The sequence below is a fragment of the Ochotona princeps genome, chromosome 12 (genome assembly GCF_030435755.1).
Source record: "Ochotona princeps isolate mOchPri1 chromosome 12, mOchPri1.hap1, whole genome shotgun sequence".
NCBI classification, from domain to species: domain Eukaryota; kingdom Metazoa; phylum Chordata; class Mammalia; order Lagomorpha; family Ochotonidae; genus Ochotona; species Ochotona princeps.
This window is the reverse complement of record NC_080843.1, coordinates 40795857-40814028: the sequence shown is the minus strand read 5'-3', so window position 1 is coordinate 40814028 and position 18172 is coordinate 40795857.

Here is an 18172-nt window from a genome sequence, read left to right as displayed (position 1 = left end):
TAGGTGCTATATGCCTTTAGTGACTGAAAATTCTGCTAAACATCCTACAACACACAGGTCAAACATATGCAATGAAGACTTTTTAGTCTAAGATATTCTAGGGCTCATGTACATAAATTCAGCATGTCCCAACTGGCCAGGATGCTATATCCACCAATCCTAGTCCTGGCCCATTTCCCTGTCTCTTACTATGTCTTTTCTAGTCTTTTGCGAGATTTCTTTCTGTCTACACAGAACTTTTAAAATCTTTCTGTATGTTATTCTTAGGTTGTTTATGCCTTCATTTCTTCTAAGATTAATTACTTTATGTATGTAAAGATAAAAGATTCATATATACTTTTAGTATTATAAGGATACTTCTTTTCCTACTTGTTCTAATTTTTGCAATAACATACTTTCAATTTACTTTGTAATCACATGTTTAATACTCCACTAAATAAGGAATTTGCCGTTTTTGAAGATGTATTTTATTTGAAAATCAGAGTGACAGAGAGGTGGAGAGGCAAAGAGCAAGAATCTATCCCCCATTGGCTCACTCTCCAAGTAGTCACAGTAATGGGGGACTGGGCCAGCAGAAACTAGAGGTCGGTAGCCAGGAAATCCATCTGGATCTCCCACTTGGGTTTAGCTGCTCAGATGTGTAGGCCATCTTGTGCTGTTTTCCAAGGTAAATTAACAGAAACAGAGAAGCTGGAAATCAAACTGGAATTCCAATATAGGATCCCATATCACAGGTGGCAACTTAATGAGCTGTGTTACAATGCTGCCCCCCCCAATGCTTTACTTGACAAATTATTCATATTTTGACATCCAGTTTAACTCTTCACCTAGTATTTTGTTGGAAACACCAACCATGTCCCAAATTATGTATATTTCTCATTCAACAATTGTAGTGTGTGTGTGTATCTGTGTGTGTGCATTTGTGATGTTGCTAATGAACTATATTCATGAGGTTAGATACCGTTTTATGATTGTGGTAACAAAATCCTAATCAGTAACTGAAAACAGAGCAACATTATTGAAATATACTGATTTGTTTGTGGGAGATTTGTGCAAAATGAATTTAGATAAAGAGACAAAGACTATGGGTGATGAAATATCATTTGGAATTTATCCTACATGAAATATATGAATAAATTGCCTTTAAATGGACAAATTGGGTTTGATTTTTAAAAATATAATTATTACTATCATAGAAAGATTGGATTGTAGTGATAAAATTTAAAACTTGGTTATCATAACAATTTACAATAGTGCTATATGTGGTAGTGGCAGGTTGGATTTTTAATGTAAAAAGTGGTATTAGAAAATTGGATAAATACTATATGTATAACTAAAAGTATTTACAATATTGATACTATATAAAATATAGATACATATTTTACTTATATAATACCTATTAGTATATATCTATTCATATATTTATATATAAATATTTATAAATTATAACTGGAGGAAAAAAAATGGAGAGAGCAAGAAAGAGAAGAAAATATTTATCATCTATTGGTTCATTTCCTAAATACCCAAAAGATAAGGCTAGATCAGAATGAAGCCAGAAGCTAGAAACTTGGTCTTGTTTGCCCACATTAGTGGCTAAGCCCATTTACTGTTGTCATTAGTTAAGCATGAGGACCTTAACATGAAGGTGGAGTCAGGGACTGGAACTGGGAATTGGACAGTGGTACTCTAGTGTGGCATGTGGATATAATTAATTGTGAGGGTAAACAACAATTTATAAATGTATCTTTTGATACCTATTGTTTCAAAATGTGCTAGTGATATGAAAGAGTAGCTGTGGAATGGATTGCGAGGCCTGGAGAAATGTTTATGGAACGTTCAACAGTATGTTTGAATGGATAAAGAATCTATGGTATATCTACTTTTTGGAATACTATTCATCCATTGAAAATGAAATTCTACCATTGGTAACAAAATGGTCTCAACTGGATTATTTTGCTCAATGAAATAAGCCAATTTCAAAAGGACAAATATATGCTCTCTCTTATGATACATTCCAGGCAAAATACAAAACAAACAAATACATAGGTAAACATGTATATACATATGTTTTCCTTGATGAAATGTATAATGGAGGCTAACATACTAGAAAGTGAAAATATATTGCAATATGGATCTCTACTTCCAAATAAAAGGACTCCCAAATAAACTGGCTAATATGCCTTGACAATAAGATACTAGATTTTCTAATATTGCTTATATCTACAATGTCATTTTACAGTTAAATAGCAAAATGTTGCCTTGGGACTTGCTGAAGTATTATACTTTTGGAACAGTATGTGGGAAAATGGTATGGGAAAAGAATGGGGAGGGCTAAAGGGAATTTCGAGGGGCAGTTCTTTACCTAAAAAGGTGTATTATGAAAAATAATAACAATAAAAAGTAAAATGTAGAAAAAAGTCTTACAACAAAAATAATGTTGATGGAATCAACTTGAGAATAAAGAAAGAAGGAAATAGTTAAATATTTTTGTTCCATAAGAATATGAATTGTAAATCTCTTTTTTCTCAACTCACTTTGTTTTTATTTTGTGGTGGACAAAACATACTGAAAATGACATTTTCATTGCCCACTGGTTCTCTGTTAGATTATACCAATTACAATTTCTAGAAGGAGCTTGGAAGTCAGAAGGAGAGAAGAGAGAACTTGCTTTCTCTTGCTATTGCTTTCAAAATCATCTGGGCACACCAGGTCCCAACTTCTGGCTTCTTGCAGTACTCTCAAATCTTGCCTCAATTCAGTCCACAAGGGGTAGTACTTATTTGGAGCTCAGCAGTTGGGATTCTCAGAGAAGCGGTTCTCAGTACTGCAGGACTTTTCTTCTGGGCTCTGATCATCCAAGTCCCTTTGCTTTGTCCTTGAGCTTTAGAGAAACTGGTGACTGTGATCTTACCAGAGCGCGCTCTCAGCTTCCTGAGTCCCCCCACACTTGTCTATCAGATTCATTGCAGCACATGCTCTCTGTGGAGGTATCTGTAACAGCTTGGCTTTTACAATGGAAAAATGAGTCTTGGGAAGAAAAATGTTTTGTCACAATTGCACACAGGAAAGAAAATGAAGATATTAGTAGGACAGCATGGCAGCAGGATCATAAGCAAGACAGAGGAGGGGTGTTCAGTGCTTGAGAGGCAAGGGGAAGGCTGAAGTTCGAAGAACTGGAGAGAACTTTGTAGTGTTTTCAGACACCAAGGAGTATCCCTGCACTTGGCACCAAAATTTAATAAAAACAAACAATAAAATCTGCTCCTTTCAATGTGTGGTTTGTGATAGGGAAAAGGTCAAGACATGAAAGGATAGTCTATGAAAATATTCTAGGGAATCACAGATGTAGAGTGGAAGACATAATCATTCATGAGAAACTCATGTCATTCTCCAATATTATAGTTCATTGCACTATGAACTATAATAATATATGTAATTATGGTATATATAATTATATGTCATTTAATATAATTATGCATGTAATTATTAAAATATAATAATGTTATAATAGCTGATAAGCTTTTATAGCCCTTTATACCAGCAAGCCATGAATAAAAGCAATATCCTTTATATATATATATATATGGTTAGCTTGGGCTGCAAGACAAGATGACTGGAGAACAGGAATTCTTCTTCTTATACTTCCGGAAACTAGAAATCCATGATCCAATATCAAGCTTCCGATCAACTTCAGACAGGACACTTTTTCCTGGACTGACTGGACGCTTTTCTGTGCCTTCCCATGAAATTCTTTTGGTGCTGGCACACAAGAGAGAAGGATAAGAGGATTGGGTTAGGGAGAAGGGGATGATAGACTGAGATTTCTGATGATCCTATCAGATCGGTTCTCATCTTAGACCTTATTTAGCCTTAAATACTGCATTAGAGGCTCCATCATTAAATACAGCCATAGTGGGGACTAGCTTCAAAATATGAATTTTGCAGGCCATTCAAACCTTTGGTTTATAATAAGATTGATATGCATTTGCTACCTATTAATTATGAAATTTTTAACTGGAAGAGGAATATTTTTTCCAAAAATAAATAACTTTTACAATGTGGAGCACAAGTTAAATAAAAGGTTCAAGTAGAAACAAAAATACAGGCCTAGTGTGGTGACCTAGTGGCTAAAACCCTCGCCTTGAAAGTGCCAGGATCCCATATGGGTGCCAGTTTTAATCCCGGCAGCCCACTTCCCATCCAGCTCCCTAATTGTGGCCTGGGAAAACAGTCTAGGATGGCCCAAAGCCTTGGGACCCTGCACTCATGTGGGAGACCCAGAAGAGCTCCTGGCTTCTGGCTTTGGAAAGATCAATTTATTTTTATTGCAAAGTCAGATATACAGAGAGGAGGAGAGACAGGAAAATTTTCTATCCTCTGATTCACTCCCTAAATGACTGCAACAGCTGATGCTGCGCCAATCTGAAGTTACTTATATTTATCATGTAGACTTGTCTTCCAACAGGAGTTTAGTTAAAAAGAGATGCACTTTTGGGCCCAGCGCGGTGGCCTAGCAGCGAAAGTCCTCACTTTGAATGCACCAGGATCCCATGTGGGTGCTGGTTCTAATCCTGGCAGCTCCACTTCCCATCCAGCTCCCTGCTTATGACCTGGGAAAGCAGTCAGGGATGGCCCAAAGCCGTGGGACCCTGCACTACTGTAGAAGACCCGAAAGAGGCTCCAGGCTCCTGGCTTCGGATTGGCTCAGCTCTAGCCATTGCAGCTGCTTGGGGAGTGAATCATTGGACAGGAGATCATCTTCTCTGTCTCTCATCCTCTCTCTATATCTGACTTTGCAATAAAATAGAATAAAATCTTAAAAAAAGAGAGATGCACTTTTTCATAATCCTGTAACACCTCATAAGTCACTAAGCATAATGACCATGCATTTGTAATCTAACAGACTGCTAATTGACTGACTGAAAAAAGCTGTTTTAAAAACATTTTCCATTATATTCATGATCACACATGGTATCTATATTTTAGTCTCAATTTCTTAAATATGATGCTCTAATTTTATACATTGCTTCACTATATATGTGTATAAAACATCTACTGAATATTTGTAGAGATATTATTCCTAGTGTTTATTTATGTTTTTGTTAAATGCATTGATTTAAAGTAGAATCAAAAGTCAGCAAACTTTAGTTTCTGATTCCAAAGGAAAGTAAGCATAGGAGTTCTTAAGAAATACCATTTGTAATTTTGTTGGAGAAATTCTCAGGTTACTGCAGATGGGAATTGCTGTTTTAAATTTGATAATTCTATAGAGATATACAAAAAAGGAAACATACAGTTTCCACTGAAACTCGCATCAGATTTAGATAGTGCTGGTTTTTGCATCTTCTCCAGGCTGGAGCATAACCTATGAATATTTATATTATCATACTCTTCAACGCTGTTCTTGTCATGGGCTGATTTGTTACTTTGACGTTCATCTGAAATTTCTGTAACCAATCTTCTCTCCATCCCCACTCTGGGTTCTTTTGTGTTTCAATGTGACATTTTCCTATCCAAATAGATCAGTTGTTTGTAAAGGAAAAATTACTTGTGGCTGATATTTCTGGCTAAGTTAATAAATATTTCCTTGCTGCATATCTTACATATCTTAAATCCAGCCATCACTTTACTATTTGAGTGGAAAACGAAATCATTTTGGCGGCTCCTCATCCCCTTAGCATACTTGTACATTATTTCTATTGGAAAATATATTTGTGGGCCTCTAGAAATTGCAGCATCACAAGTTTTGAAGTGAAGCAATCCATAGCAAATTTTCTTAAGCAGAATTTACAAGTGTGTAATAAATATTTATACTCAGCATTCTGAGTATATATGCTTGAAGGACTGCACACATAAACACACATGCAAGCAAGCTCACAACCTTTACGTTTACAGATCATGAGTTGGCTCATTTTCACTGTTTAGAACAAGATTCTTGCCATTTCAACAAATTTCCCATTTTCGTTATTGCTATGCCAGGATATATAAAAGAAATGACAAAGCAGCTTATGCTACCTTCTCTGCTTTGGGTTCTTCCTCCTATCACTTGTCCCTTTGTTAATTAATGAGTAAAGTTACCAAGCCTACAGGGCTTGGAGCTAATCAGGGAATTTCATTTATTGGTTTAGGTAAAAGCTTTCAGAATGTTAATGTATCACCGGAGGTGAGCCTGGGAGCATACTTGTGGCAGAAAATATTTCCAGTGAGAATAGTCTGGAAAGAGACTTAGCTGCAGGACAGAATTCACCTCCCCAGGCAGTTCATATCTTCTCTTGTCTGTCCCTATTAAATTATTCATTTATTTTATATACTTATATTTAGTAGGATGGAAAACATTAAGCAGACTCAATTTTTTAGAGAAGTTGCTTAAACGTGTTTTTCTAAATGTAAGCCTTTCCCGTCACTTTCCCCAAACCACTCATAAATCTTTGGATATGGTTTATCCTCCTTTTGATACTTTCATTTCGCAAAATGTTACATTACAGGCAGAGCTTTGCAATGCCCTTTTCACAGAGAGACCTTTACATTGGCAGATATCTTCCTAACCTAAATATTTGCTCTTGGTCCCTCAAAGCGTTCCAACTATGCAGGGCAAAGTAAAACACCGTTCTGAGCAACAATATTTCTTTCTTTTGTTCACTTTAAGATTATGACAGCAACTGTTGAATAAGGCATCAAAAACACAGCAGATTCAACATTCTTTTTGGGACAAATCTGTTTACTGTTTTCCCCTTTCCATAAAGAAAGTGGAATGCATCCTAGCCATCCATAGTTCCCACTCATTCAGGTAGTAATTTGTTGAAATAGCCGGCGTTATCTTTTATTTTATTTTATTGAGGTTTTGTGCAACGCAGGCCCTCCTGAATAGAGTTTGCAGGCTTCTAACACTGCTTTGGTTTTGCAAATCTTTTGCAAAAGCAGAGTTTATGTTATGCGGTAGCTGTTGGAAATCAACCCTCAAGTTTCCTTCCCACCGACTTTATTGTTCACAGGTAAAGCATTATAATCCTCAGACTCCAGCAGACAGCTGGAAACACATAGAGCAGGACCCACCCACTGATTCCTTTGGTTTTTTTCTGCTTTTGAACAGCTTTGACTTCAAGGGTTTGGTAAGTGGAAAGTTCTAAGAAGGTCTCCACTGCATCACTCTTAATATTTTGGCCATGTAAGTGCTTGATCAAATTTTTGTTACAAACTGTTGCTTGTGGACTTCCGCGGGGAAAAAAAAAATCAGTGTTTTAACTTTAAGATGTGTAGTTAAAACTTCAGGAAGAAAGAATGAGTCAGGTTTCTGGTGCCTGCATAGAAATAAGCTTGTTTCTCAGGTGGCTTGGTCCATAGAGAGCTATAGTTTGAACAAAGTAGAAAGTATGACATTTAGAAATTGATCCAAGTATATCTATATTTCTAGAGAGAAAAGAAGCTGAAAGAGAAAGCAGTTTTCAGGTCATATGGGGAAGAATTCATACAAAAAGTGTTGGTTGTTACTAGAGGCTGCCTTCATGAACTAGCAGGTGCATTTGATTAAGAGCTTTTTTCTCAGTTTATAGACTAGCAAGAGAGGGTGGCACTACAAGTTTCATGTGGCTAAGAAAACTCCAAATTGAATTAAGGAATATTTGGTGTTAATGTTGTCTATATTACCCTTTGGGGAAATTATAGAAATCCTTCCATAAACACACATTTATGGGACCTATCATTAAAACCATGTTGATTTTTGCGTAAGGTCGGTACCAGACCTAACATTTCTTAATCAATATACTCACGGCTTTAGCTTATAAATATAAGCCCAACCAGAATGTATTATTGACTTGCCAATTTTAAAATTATGCAGCTCTTTTATGCAGCCTTCAGAACAATATGCCAACTTTGGCACACTCTGTAAAAACAGTTTCCTGGTTTTCCTGTATCTGTGTTTTATACATTATAGAATTCAATATCAAGTTTCATATGTTCTGATTTGCTGATTAAGAAGTTATTGATTAAAAATACTACTCATTTGCATGGGCTGATGCTCATACCTAACCAAAGCTGTGACCACATCATCTTATTCTATTCTAATCCTATGTGGTTCAATACAGTAAATATTAGCCATGCGTGGTTAAACTTATGTATTCTACCTCTCTCCATACCTAGCATGTTGTGATACAATTAAACAGTAGAAAGTAAATCTTACAAGTGCTACTAAGGAACTATAGTACTGCAATCCTTTGGGAAATAATAGCTGGTGGGAAGGAATGTGGATGGATGTTGTGGGGGAAGGTGAAGGGAAAAATCCCTCTACCTACAAAGCTGTATCATGGTAAAAATTATCTTTAAAATTTTTTTAAAATAAGCTACAATTGACTCACGCTAGCCAATTATTAAATGTTCAATTGTCATATATGTCTGAATATTCATGTAATTACAAAAACTTCTACTATACAGCAGTGGTTAATCTGTCAATTTCCCAGAAGGCTTTATTTTTCATATTTCAAGTAAGATCAGGTTCTCTGAATCAGACAACAGCAGGCATAGATTGTAAGTTGCAGACAATGCAATTCCAAGAATTTTATCAATAAGGAGTTCTATTCACATATGTAATGGGAACCCTTCAGAATTGGTTTGATTTGACTGGCTGACAATACTGTCAAAAGATAATGACCCAGGAGTCCCAGGACTCCAAAATCCTACAAATGTCATAGAATTGCTTGTCTTCTGAAAATAAAGAATATACTTCCTAAATGTAAAAGAGAGGCGGGGGGAAGAGAGAGAGAACAACAGATAAAAAGAAAGAAAGAAAAAGAGAAAAAGAGAAAGAAAAGAAAAGGCTTTTCCTGAAATGCATTAACTTAAATTTCAGCCTCCAAACAAACTCTAGGACTATGTGTCCCAAGTTTAGTAATCAAAGCAAGAGATGTATGGATGCATAAATGAAAATCAGGACAAAAATAGTTGTTGAGAAGTCCACCATAATGTCTACCAGTGCCGTAGATCAGGGTTCTCAATCGAGCATGTTTCTGTCCTAAAGGGAACATTTTTCAATGTTGGAAGGAAATTTTAATTACCCTGACTGGGAAACATTTCAGTGCTATTTAGCTGTGAAGGCCCAAGATTCTGCTACTAATCCTATAGGATATAGGACAGTCCCTCACAATCAAGATTTATCTGGGTAAATGTTATTAGTATTGGGTTTAAGAAATCCTATTCTGTGTGATTATACCATATGGAATTTAGCTGAAATTAAAAGGCAGCACTAATGACTCCCACAACTGAAAAGCACAGTAGGATATGTCCTCAGGCATAATCTGACCAGCGACTTGCTCTGTGTTACACATTCTTTCCCTGCACTTCCTTGCAGTTGTCTTGGTTATTCTAGCTTCTAGAGTCTCACAGTGCGTCTCTTACAGTAGCATCAAAAATCACTGCATTCCATGTTGTTATGCCCATGTGGAGCAGTACCTAGTTATGAGAAAATTACTATTCCAGCAACTATAACAAAAGAAGAACATTGCTTTTGATGTTTGTATTAGAACCTGTGATCAAATAGTTTCTTTGAGTTACTTAGAATTGGGTTATGGACTGATTCCTAAATAAATCTATGACTCAAGATTTGGTTCATACCTGTTAGAAAGTTAAAAATAGCAAATAAGTGATTTTTGAAGAAAATGTTTTTATTTTATTGAAAGGTAGACAAATGGGGACACCGGTTGGAAGGGGTGTGCAAAAACCGAGAGACAGGCAGTTCTCTAATCTGCTGGTTACTCTCTCATGCTAGGGACTGGGAAGGCTTGAAGTATGGAGCCCAGATCTCAATAAAGATCTCTAAAATGAATGGCAGGGATTCAAGTGCTTTATCCATCACATTCTTCCTAAGGTGTACGTGAGTGTAAAGTTGAAATTGTAGTCAGAGTAAATGAGACTCTAACTCAAACACAGACATATAGGTGTTTCAAACAGTACTTTAAGTTCTGTGCGAAATGCCTATCCCCAAGTTGTTAACTTTATCAGCGCAAACTGAATGTGTTGTTTGGATGTGGAGAAGTCTGACTACATAAACAACTGAAACATGTGAACTGCAGCATTGGTGGAGGATATTGGTGATGATGTTGGAAGGCCTGTAAAATCAGGTAATCCAGCAGCGAATCTGTTAAACCCCAGCACAAGCCCACTGTGATCCTCCTTGACATCAGTGCTAAACTTTTCCACATGCAAATGGAGTGGTTTCACTCCCCTGCCTTTGTGTTCTTGTAAAGACCTTTGTTCTTTCAGGCACTACTGTCCATTTCTCTGTCCTCCCTAGTTTATGGGCAACTCTATGGCTCACTCAAGTTGTATAGCTCTCTGTGCAGTGAAGCTCACACTCATGTTTCCATGTGAGTTTCTTCTTCCACTGCCACATAAACTGTTTGTGTTTGCACACCATACTAGGCTTTACTGAACAATTTCGTAGGAGACAAGAGCCTGGTTTAAAGTTAACATATCCATTGTCCACATGCCTAACAACTAGCTGCCATCTACCAGAATGCAATAGGCTTTTGATGCCCAAACGTAATTAAAAGTCTCATTGCTGAAATGAGATGTAAATTAAGCAAATGCACTTTTGTGAAACATGTGCCTGATCAGAACGGTACTTTCCCACAGATACTTAGTAATTTGATCCTTCTGAATCGTTGACTGATGTGTTTGTTGTTATATGTGATTTCAACTTCCTGTTGTGAAATTTTCAAGTTCATTTCTTTCTTTTTTTTTTTTTAAAGATTTTATTTTTTATTACAAAGTCAGATATACAGAGAGGAGGAGAGACAGAGAGGAAGATCTTCCGTCCGATGATTCACTCCCCAAGTGAGCCGCAACGGGCCGGTACATGCCAATCCGATGCCAGGAACCAGGAACCTCTTCCAGGTCTCCCACGCAGGTGCAGTGTCCCAATGCGTTGGGCCTTCCTCAACTGCTTTCCCAGGTCACAAGCAGGGAGCTGGATGGGAAGTGGAGCTGCCGGGATTAGAACCGGCGCGCATATGGGATCCCGGGGTGTTCAAGGCGAGGACTTTAGCCGCTAGGCCATGTCGCCGGGCCCCTCAAGTTCATTTCTATCTAAACTTTTCGTTTGTTGCACAATCTTGGTTACATCACTCATTCTCCAAATGATGTAATATGCTCATGTGGAAAGTGAGCCTAAACATGGTAATTGCTTCCTAACGCCATTTTTAGACTTGGAAAATTAAAAACATGAGTAAGGATTTTAAGGAGCAACTACGAGTTTGTATAGGGTCAATCACTGTCAGGTGTGATTGTCGTTATCCTGTGCATCCAGATATGTAAGACTATTAATCTAAATCGTGTCAAATTGTTTTTATTGCAAGTGATACTTCCATGATTCCTGCCTATAAATATCATCTGTGGGTCTTAATCATTGCTATTCTCACATATTCTAATATCTCAAAAATGTCCTTTGTCATGACTGCTTTTTATAAAGCTCTGTTTTCTGAAGTACTTGATTTACAATCTGGGTGAATAGACAGGATCATATAATTACTTAGCATGTTTTCTGCTATTTTCAGAAGTTACAATTTCATCTCCTGAGAAAAAAAATAACACTAACCATACTCCCACTAAATGTTGAAGATAGGAACACATACCAGATAAATGTTGTTGTTGTTGTTGTTTTAAGCTTTCTTTTTGTTGCACATGAATAAACAGAAAAAGATATTTGAAGATGTGTTTTTAAAAGTTAGGCAGTATGACACATGTTGAGAGATGGTGTCCTTTCTCCTTACAAGAAAATAGGAAGAGCTAACATTTTTGGATTCCTACGGATTATGTGTCAGATGTATACTAGCTAATTAATGATTAAAATAGATGTTTTCATTTTAGAATAACAAAATTCCACCTCCTAAACTTTCAAAATGTGCTGAAAGTCAGGTGCGTGCTAGATACAGAAGCTGAGGTCCGGTAGGTATTTTTTCCTTAAAGTTCTGTATTTTTCCAATGTTACCCGCTTCCTCAGAGACATATTCACTTACATCAGTGTAATTTTATCCTGTCAACAACAGAAAAGCAGAATTTCTGTTTTCATGCTTATGTTCCTTTTATTATTTACATGAAATATAGGATACTACGTTAGATGGAATCTCTCTTCCACTTTGCTGGCAGGAGCTGTTTTTATCTGTTGGTAAGGCATGCATTATATTGAATTTCTTTTACTCTTTTATTTCCTAAGAATAATTTTATTTTTTACTATCTTGATCATAAGATAGTTTTTTAATCTCTTGTATCCCTCAGATTTTTTAATCATGGTTCATTAAAATTATTTCTCTTTTGTGTGGAAATGCTTCATCCTCATATTCATCTATTTAACACATACACATGTATAATTATGTTCCAGGCATGTGCTATTAACCATAATACTCTCATGTACTTCTATCCCCTTAGACAGACTGGCAGCTAGGCGCTACATTTGTTTCCATTTTATTGACTGGGATTTTTTTTTCATGATTTCACATTGTTTTCTTTTTTCTTTCCATTCGTACTATGTATTTGTGGTACTCTTGATGTTTACAATAATGCTTTGCTTAGAAAAACATTCAGACCATTATGTACTGCAAAAGTCGCTATAAGCATTTTCCAGAAAAAGTAAATCTATAATTTATTGCCATATAAGTATAGTATTTTGTGTGACTTTCAAATTTATAGAATGGAAGCTCTGTATGTTTTAAAGCTCTGCATGTTTTGTCCAACCTATTTGGTTGGATTATTACTAACTTCATTTAAATATGACTATAAAGGATTAAAAAATAGTAACATTCAGGATACCAATGATAATTATACTGAAAAGAAAAAAAAACTGTTGTCAATTATTACCTAGGTGGAGTTTACAATCAGTAGAACAGATAAAAGTAAGTTTCTAGCTGATACACAGAATAAAAAATTTTTGCAACTCCACAAATAAATCTTGCAAATATTGACATCTTCTCTTCTTTTCTCCCCCATTGCTGCGTAACCAATCACTCCAACATTTACAACATTTCAGAGATGAGAATTCTGGCAGAGTGGATGAAGCGACTAGGGTCAATGCTGGTATGCCGTGTGGGTGCTGTTTTTCTCTACGTGACACCAGCTGGGGTGGCTTAATGGTCTTCATCTGTTTTGCATTCAAGATAGTTTCACATTCAAATTCGACACCTTCATAGACATATTTTGAAAGTTGAGTGTGGGGTGCAGCCATATATGTTTTAAATATTTTTTCTAGTATTTAATCCCATGGTAGGTGTAACTGCTGACCTCAAAGTGTCATTTTCAAAATACTGTTTCAAGAGACACAGAGAAAAGATGCGAAGATTCCCACGATTTAACCTCACAAACCTCAGAATAATATCCATGTCAGTTTCTAGCCTTAGCAAGTTATGTTACAAATTTAAGTGTAAATGCAAAGGGAAAGACATTCGACTCTACCTCTCAATGGAGAAGTATCAAAGTGTAGCATGATTTAATCTATCATACTCATACTCTGTGCACTCTGAATTAGGCTGTCTAAATTTCAGCAATACTTTTCTTTTTTAAAAGATTTATTTACTTTAATTGGAAAGGCAGATGTACAGAGAGGAGGAGAGACAGAGAGGAACGATCTTCCATCTGATGATTCACTCCCCAAGCGGCCACAATGGCTGGAGCTGAGCCAATCAGAAGCCAGGAACCAGGAGCTTCTTCTGGGTCTCCCACACAGGTGCAGGATCCCAAGTCTTTAGGCCCTCCAGGACTGCTTTCCCAGGCCACAAGCAGGGAGCTGGATGGGAAGCGGAGCTGCCGGAATTAGAACTGGTGTCCATATGGGAACCTGGCGTGTTCAAGGCGAGGACTTTAACCGCTATGCTATTGCACCAGGCCCTCAGCAATGCTTTCTAGTGTTGAGGAAATTATACTCATTGGGTAGATGCAGCATTAAATAAAATATTCACAAAATTACACATAAATATGTTACCCTGTATTTGGCGGGATAAAAATCTTAAAGTTTATGCCTTGGAAAAGAAGGTTCCTTTCCCATACTCTGGATTTCTCAATGTTGTATTTGCATATGCCATGTTTCTATGGCAAGCTACAAAGCAATGGACAGAATAGTCACATTTAGCAATATGATGCTGTCTTAGAGGAGAAAAACAAAGGGCTATATTATAAAGAATTCCTATTAGTTGATAAACTTTGACCTCGTGGAAAATTTCCCGAGGATACTTAAACAGGATTATTTCATTCTCATCATTTTAATGAGATTACTGAAGGGCAAACATTTCAGATCCTTCCTCCAGATGCTGTGGTTCCTGTTCATAAAGTTTTTAGATTCCTACTCTACAATTTCTAATAAAATAATACCTACTGCAAAGATTAAATCCAACTGACAGGAGCCAAACTGAGATAAGTTCTTACTGCTTTATTCTAGTAGAGCATTTGCTGGGTATTTCCGTAACAATAAAAGGCATCAGAAGTGAAATGGAGACAGCCCAACCTGTTTTGATTATACTATACAATGGTTATGATTGTATTTAAATTTACATAATATAAACATGAATACATTAAGCTAGCATGTAAGAATTTTACAGCTGGAGAAAATTAAAGTGAGGCTGGAATACACTTACTTATCTAAATTGCTATCAATATCTATCATTCCAAATATCTACATGGTGTAATTTTGTCTTAAGTCTCTAGATGTTCAACCAGTAAGAGAGACTGCAAATAGTCCTACAACCCCCAATGGAGGTATTGAAATTACACATGCTTTCACTAATTTGAAGAGGGACTTTCACACTGGGATGCATTAAAAAGAGAACATTTAACTAAAAAGCAGTTTGCTTTGCTTGTAATTGAATTCCCCTTGCTGTTATTGCTAATTATTGACAATATTTGTGATTGAGTAAGATGCTTTTGCATTTAGAGAGAAATTATTTTTCTTGCAGATCTTGGAAAATAGTGACTGTCTTTTTTGATATCACAGTTGGTTACCATGGAAATGATTATGATTTGAAAAATGTATCAGCAACATGCAAAAAATTGCTCTGTACAAAGAACTCCCTTCCCTTCTCTGCTCAGGGCAGTATATAGTCTTGAATAGTAAGTACATGGTAATAATTTCTCATGTTATGGATAGTGTGCCTTTGTTTTACAGAAGTGTCACACAATAGACAGATCTTGCTGTGTGCAACTACAGAAGAAAGGAGAAGTAAATTGCAGAAAAGCAATGAAGTGACATTATTCTACATTGTAGCACAAATTTTAATTTAATTAAATTACACATAATGCTTTTAAATTTTTTTTAGCATTGAGAAGATACTTGTAAGACAATAGTTACCTCAATAAGAAAATAGTAATATTTTATTTCAAAATATATTCACTACTTCTGGGCTACCACCCAGTTAGCTGATACTATTTATACTTTTCTTTTTAGTTCCTGATTTTGTTATAGGATTGGACAGAGTGACCTTTTGTCTGATGAGACATGCATCCTCGCTTAGCAGAGCATTAGAAGAAGCTTTTCCACTTTTGTACGTTAGAATCTAATTCGGAGGAAATTATTGTGAGAATTTGTGCCATAGAGAACATGGCCCAGGTTGGCTTTATTAGAAGCCCAAACTATGGATTTGCTTTAGAAATAAGGGAATAAAGGAAATACATGCAGTCCTGCAGGGTGATGCACAAAGGCAGTATAAAGCAGGCTCAGAAGTTTGGTTGCTGAGTTTCTGATTTCTTGGAAGGTGACACTGGCCTTTCGCTATACATCTTTCTTGATTGAGTTCCATGGGTGGATCAAGTTTTCCTTGCATATATTAAACATGTTAATATGACCTAATACGTACGAGCAATGGGACCACAAGCTGCATTTCGACGAAGAATATGGAGCAGTGAATGTGAGATGGAGTAGGCTGGTGATCATTTCTCTGGGTTAAAGTCTGAGCGTGTGCCTTATACAGTCATGAAATGGCTCCTGCTAGCCTGGGACAAGCCTCAGAACACAGACTGTTTACCCTGTTGGGGCTTACACTCACGTTGTTAGGCTGGGAATGGATACAGGCCAAAATGTTAATATATCACTCAAGGTATTCCTTCTATCTTCACATATTTGTTTAATTCCAACTTTGTGACATTTCTTTTTATTTTGAAGTGCTTTCTTTTTAAAAAAGGATGCATTTATTTGAAAGGCAAATCAACATACACATGAGAAAAAAGAGGGTTCACTCCCTAGATTGCAGCAACAACCATGTCTGGGAAAAGCTAAAGCAGGATCAAGGAACTTGGTCATGGTTTCCTGCTTGGGTGGAAGGATTCCAGGTGCTTTGGTCATCTTGCAGTTCCTTCTCATGAGTATTTCACAGAAGCAGAAGGAAACTGGTACAGCTGGGGCTCAAACTGTCATTCTGTTATGGGATTCTGGCGTTGCAAGCAAGAGCTTCACCTGCTGTGCCAACAATGTCAGCGTCTGATGTTTTGTTTTCCTCCTTGGCAAAAATGACCACCCTGACAACGATAGAGACAATATTTGAAAAAACAATACTTGTATGGAATAGTCAATATGTGATCCACCCCAATCAATAATGACTTGTGGGGGGGGGGGAAAGGTGTAGTTCCTGTGTTATAAAGGAAAGCAGTCATGGTTATGTGATTTGGATATAATTTTCAAAATGAGATTGTGGGGATAGCGATTTTTTATTACAAGTCCTAATATTACTTTATTCCAAAGACGACACTAATACTATGAGATCCTTTGCAGATACACATGAGCCAACACTCGCCTGCCTTAGATGGTCTTTGCAAAATCTGTCAGCTCCAACTGCTCACAAGGAAAAAAACCTTAGTACAGGAAACAGTTTTGTGAGTTAGTGGGTTAAAACTGCCCACTGAGATGCTGGCAACCTGTATGGGAGCCAGTTCATGTCTCAGCTGCTTCACTTCCCATTCATATTTTTGCTAAAGTGTCTGGGAAAGCAGTAGAGGAGTACTCGCATGTTTGGTCCCTGTGTAAGAAACCTGACTTCACCTGGCCTGGCCCTAGCTCGTTCAGCTATTTGGGGAAAAGAGTAACGCAGGGGAAAATGCTCTCTCTTGATCTCTGAAACTCTGCCATTCAAATAAATAGAAAATCTTTAAAAATATTAGATGAAGATTAAAGCTATTTTAATATTGGAAAATTGAAAAGGTAACATTATGCTTTTCTGGCATAAGGAGTATAGTACCACCTAGGCACTTAGAGTGTAACTAAATTAGCTTCATAAGAAACTCCTAGTTATCAGCTAATGTTTCAGGAATGAGAGATTGGGATGAGGAAAATGATCAAAATTTAATGTGAAAATAACATACCTGTTAAAAGTATGAGATCCAAATTGAGTGCATCAACTGCCAATCACTGGCTAACAGCTAAGAGATGCGTGACGTGAGTCTCTGGAAGACGCATTGAAAAACCAGGAAGTGATCAGAAGGCATTGAGTATTGAATCAGAGTTATGCAGAACCATATCTTTGAACATAATCTTACATGATGATGTCTTCCAACGGAATGCAGTTTGAGTGGAAAAAGGTGAAATCTGACAGCTGACTGTCAAAGTACAGTGGTAAAGGCCAGGACAACTAGAAATGTGGGCTAGGAGCGACTGTTAGAAGCTATGGAAAGGATGTGTCATATGTGCCCAAATCTTAGTTGACTACCAAATTTTTCAGGTACGTAGGAGAGTAAAAGGGGATGGGATTATAACAGCAGACTAGGGAGAGTTAAACAGAGTGGAGAGAGCAGCTGCATAGAGTGGAGGAACTAGGTGTTCAGTTTTAATCACTATTGTTCATAATTAAAAAGAGAACCCTCAGAAAGATACAATAGAATAGAGGTGAGATAAATTCTTAATTACAATATTTAATATTCAGTCAGAAGTTATAGATTGTATAGAGAAACTGACTCTCAGAAAATATGCAGCTATTAGGAACTCAGCGAGGTCCTAATGTTAAGTTTAACAAAAAAGTCAAGGTCTGACTAATTAATTAAACCATCTTCAATGTATTGAAGGGAAACATATCACCACTAGATAAACACCAAGAATCAGCAAAGATTAGAAAAAATTAAAATTATGCAATATTATAAAAAACATTTAACAATGAATTAAAGTTTTAAAAATGTGCACTCTCTGAAAGAAACTTCAATGTTCACTCAGGAATAAATG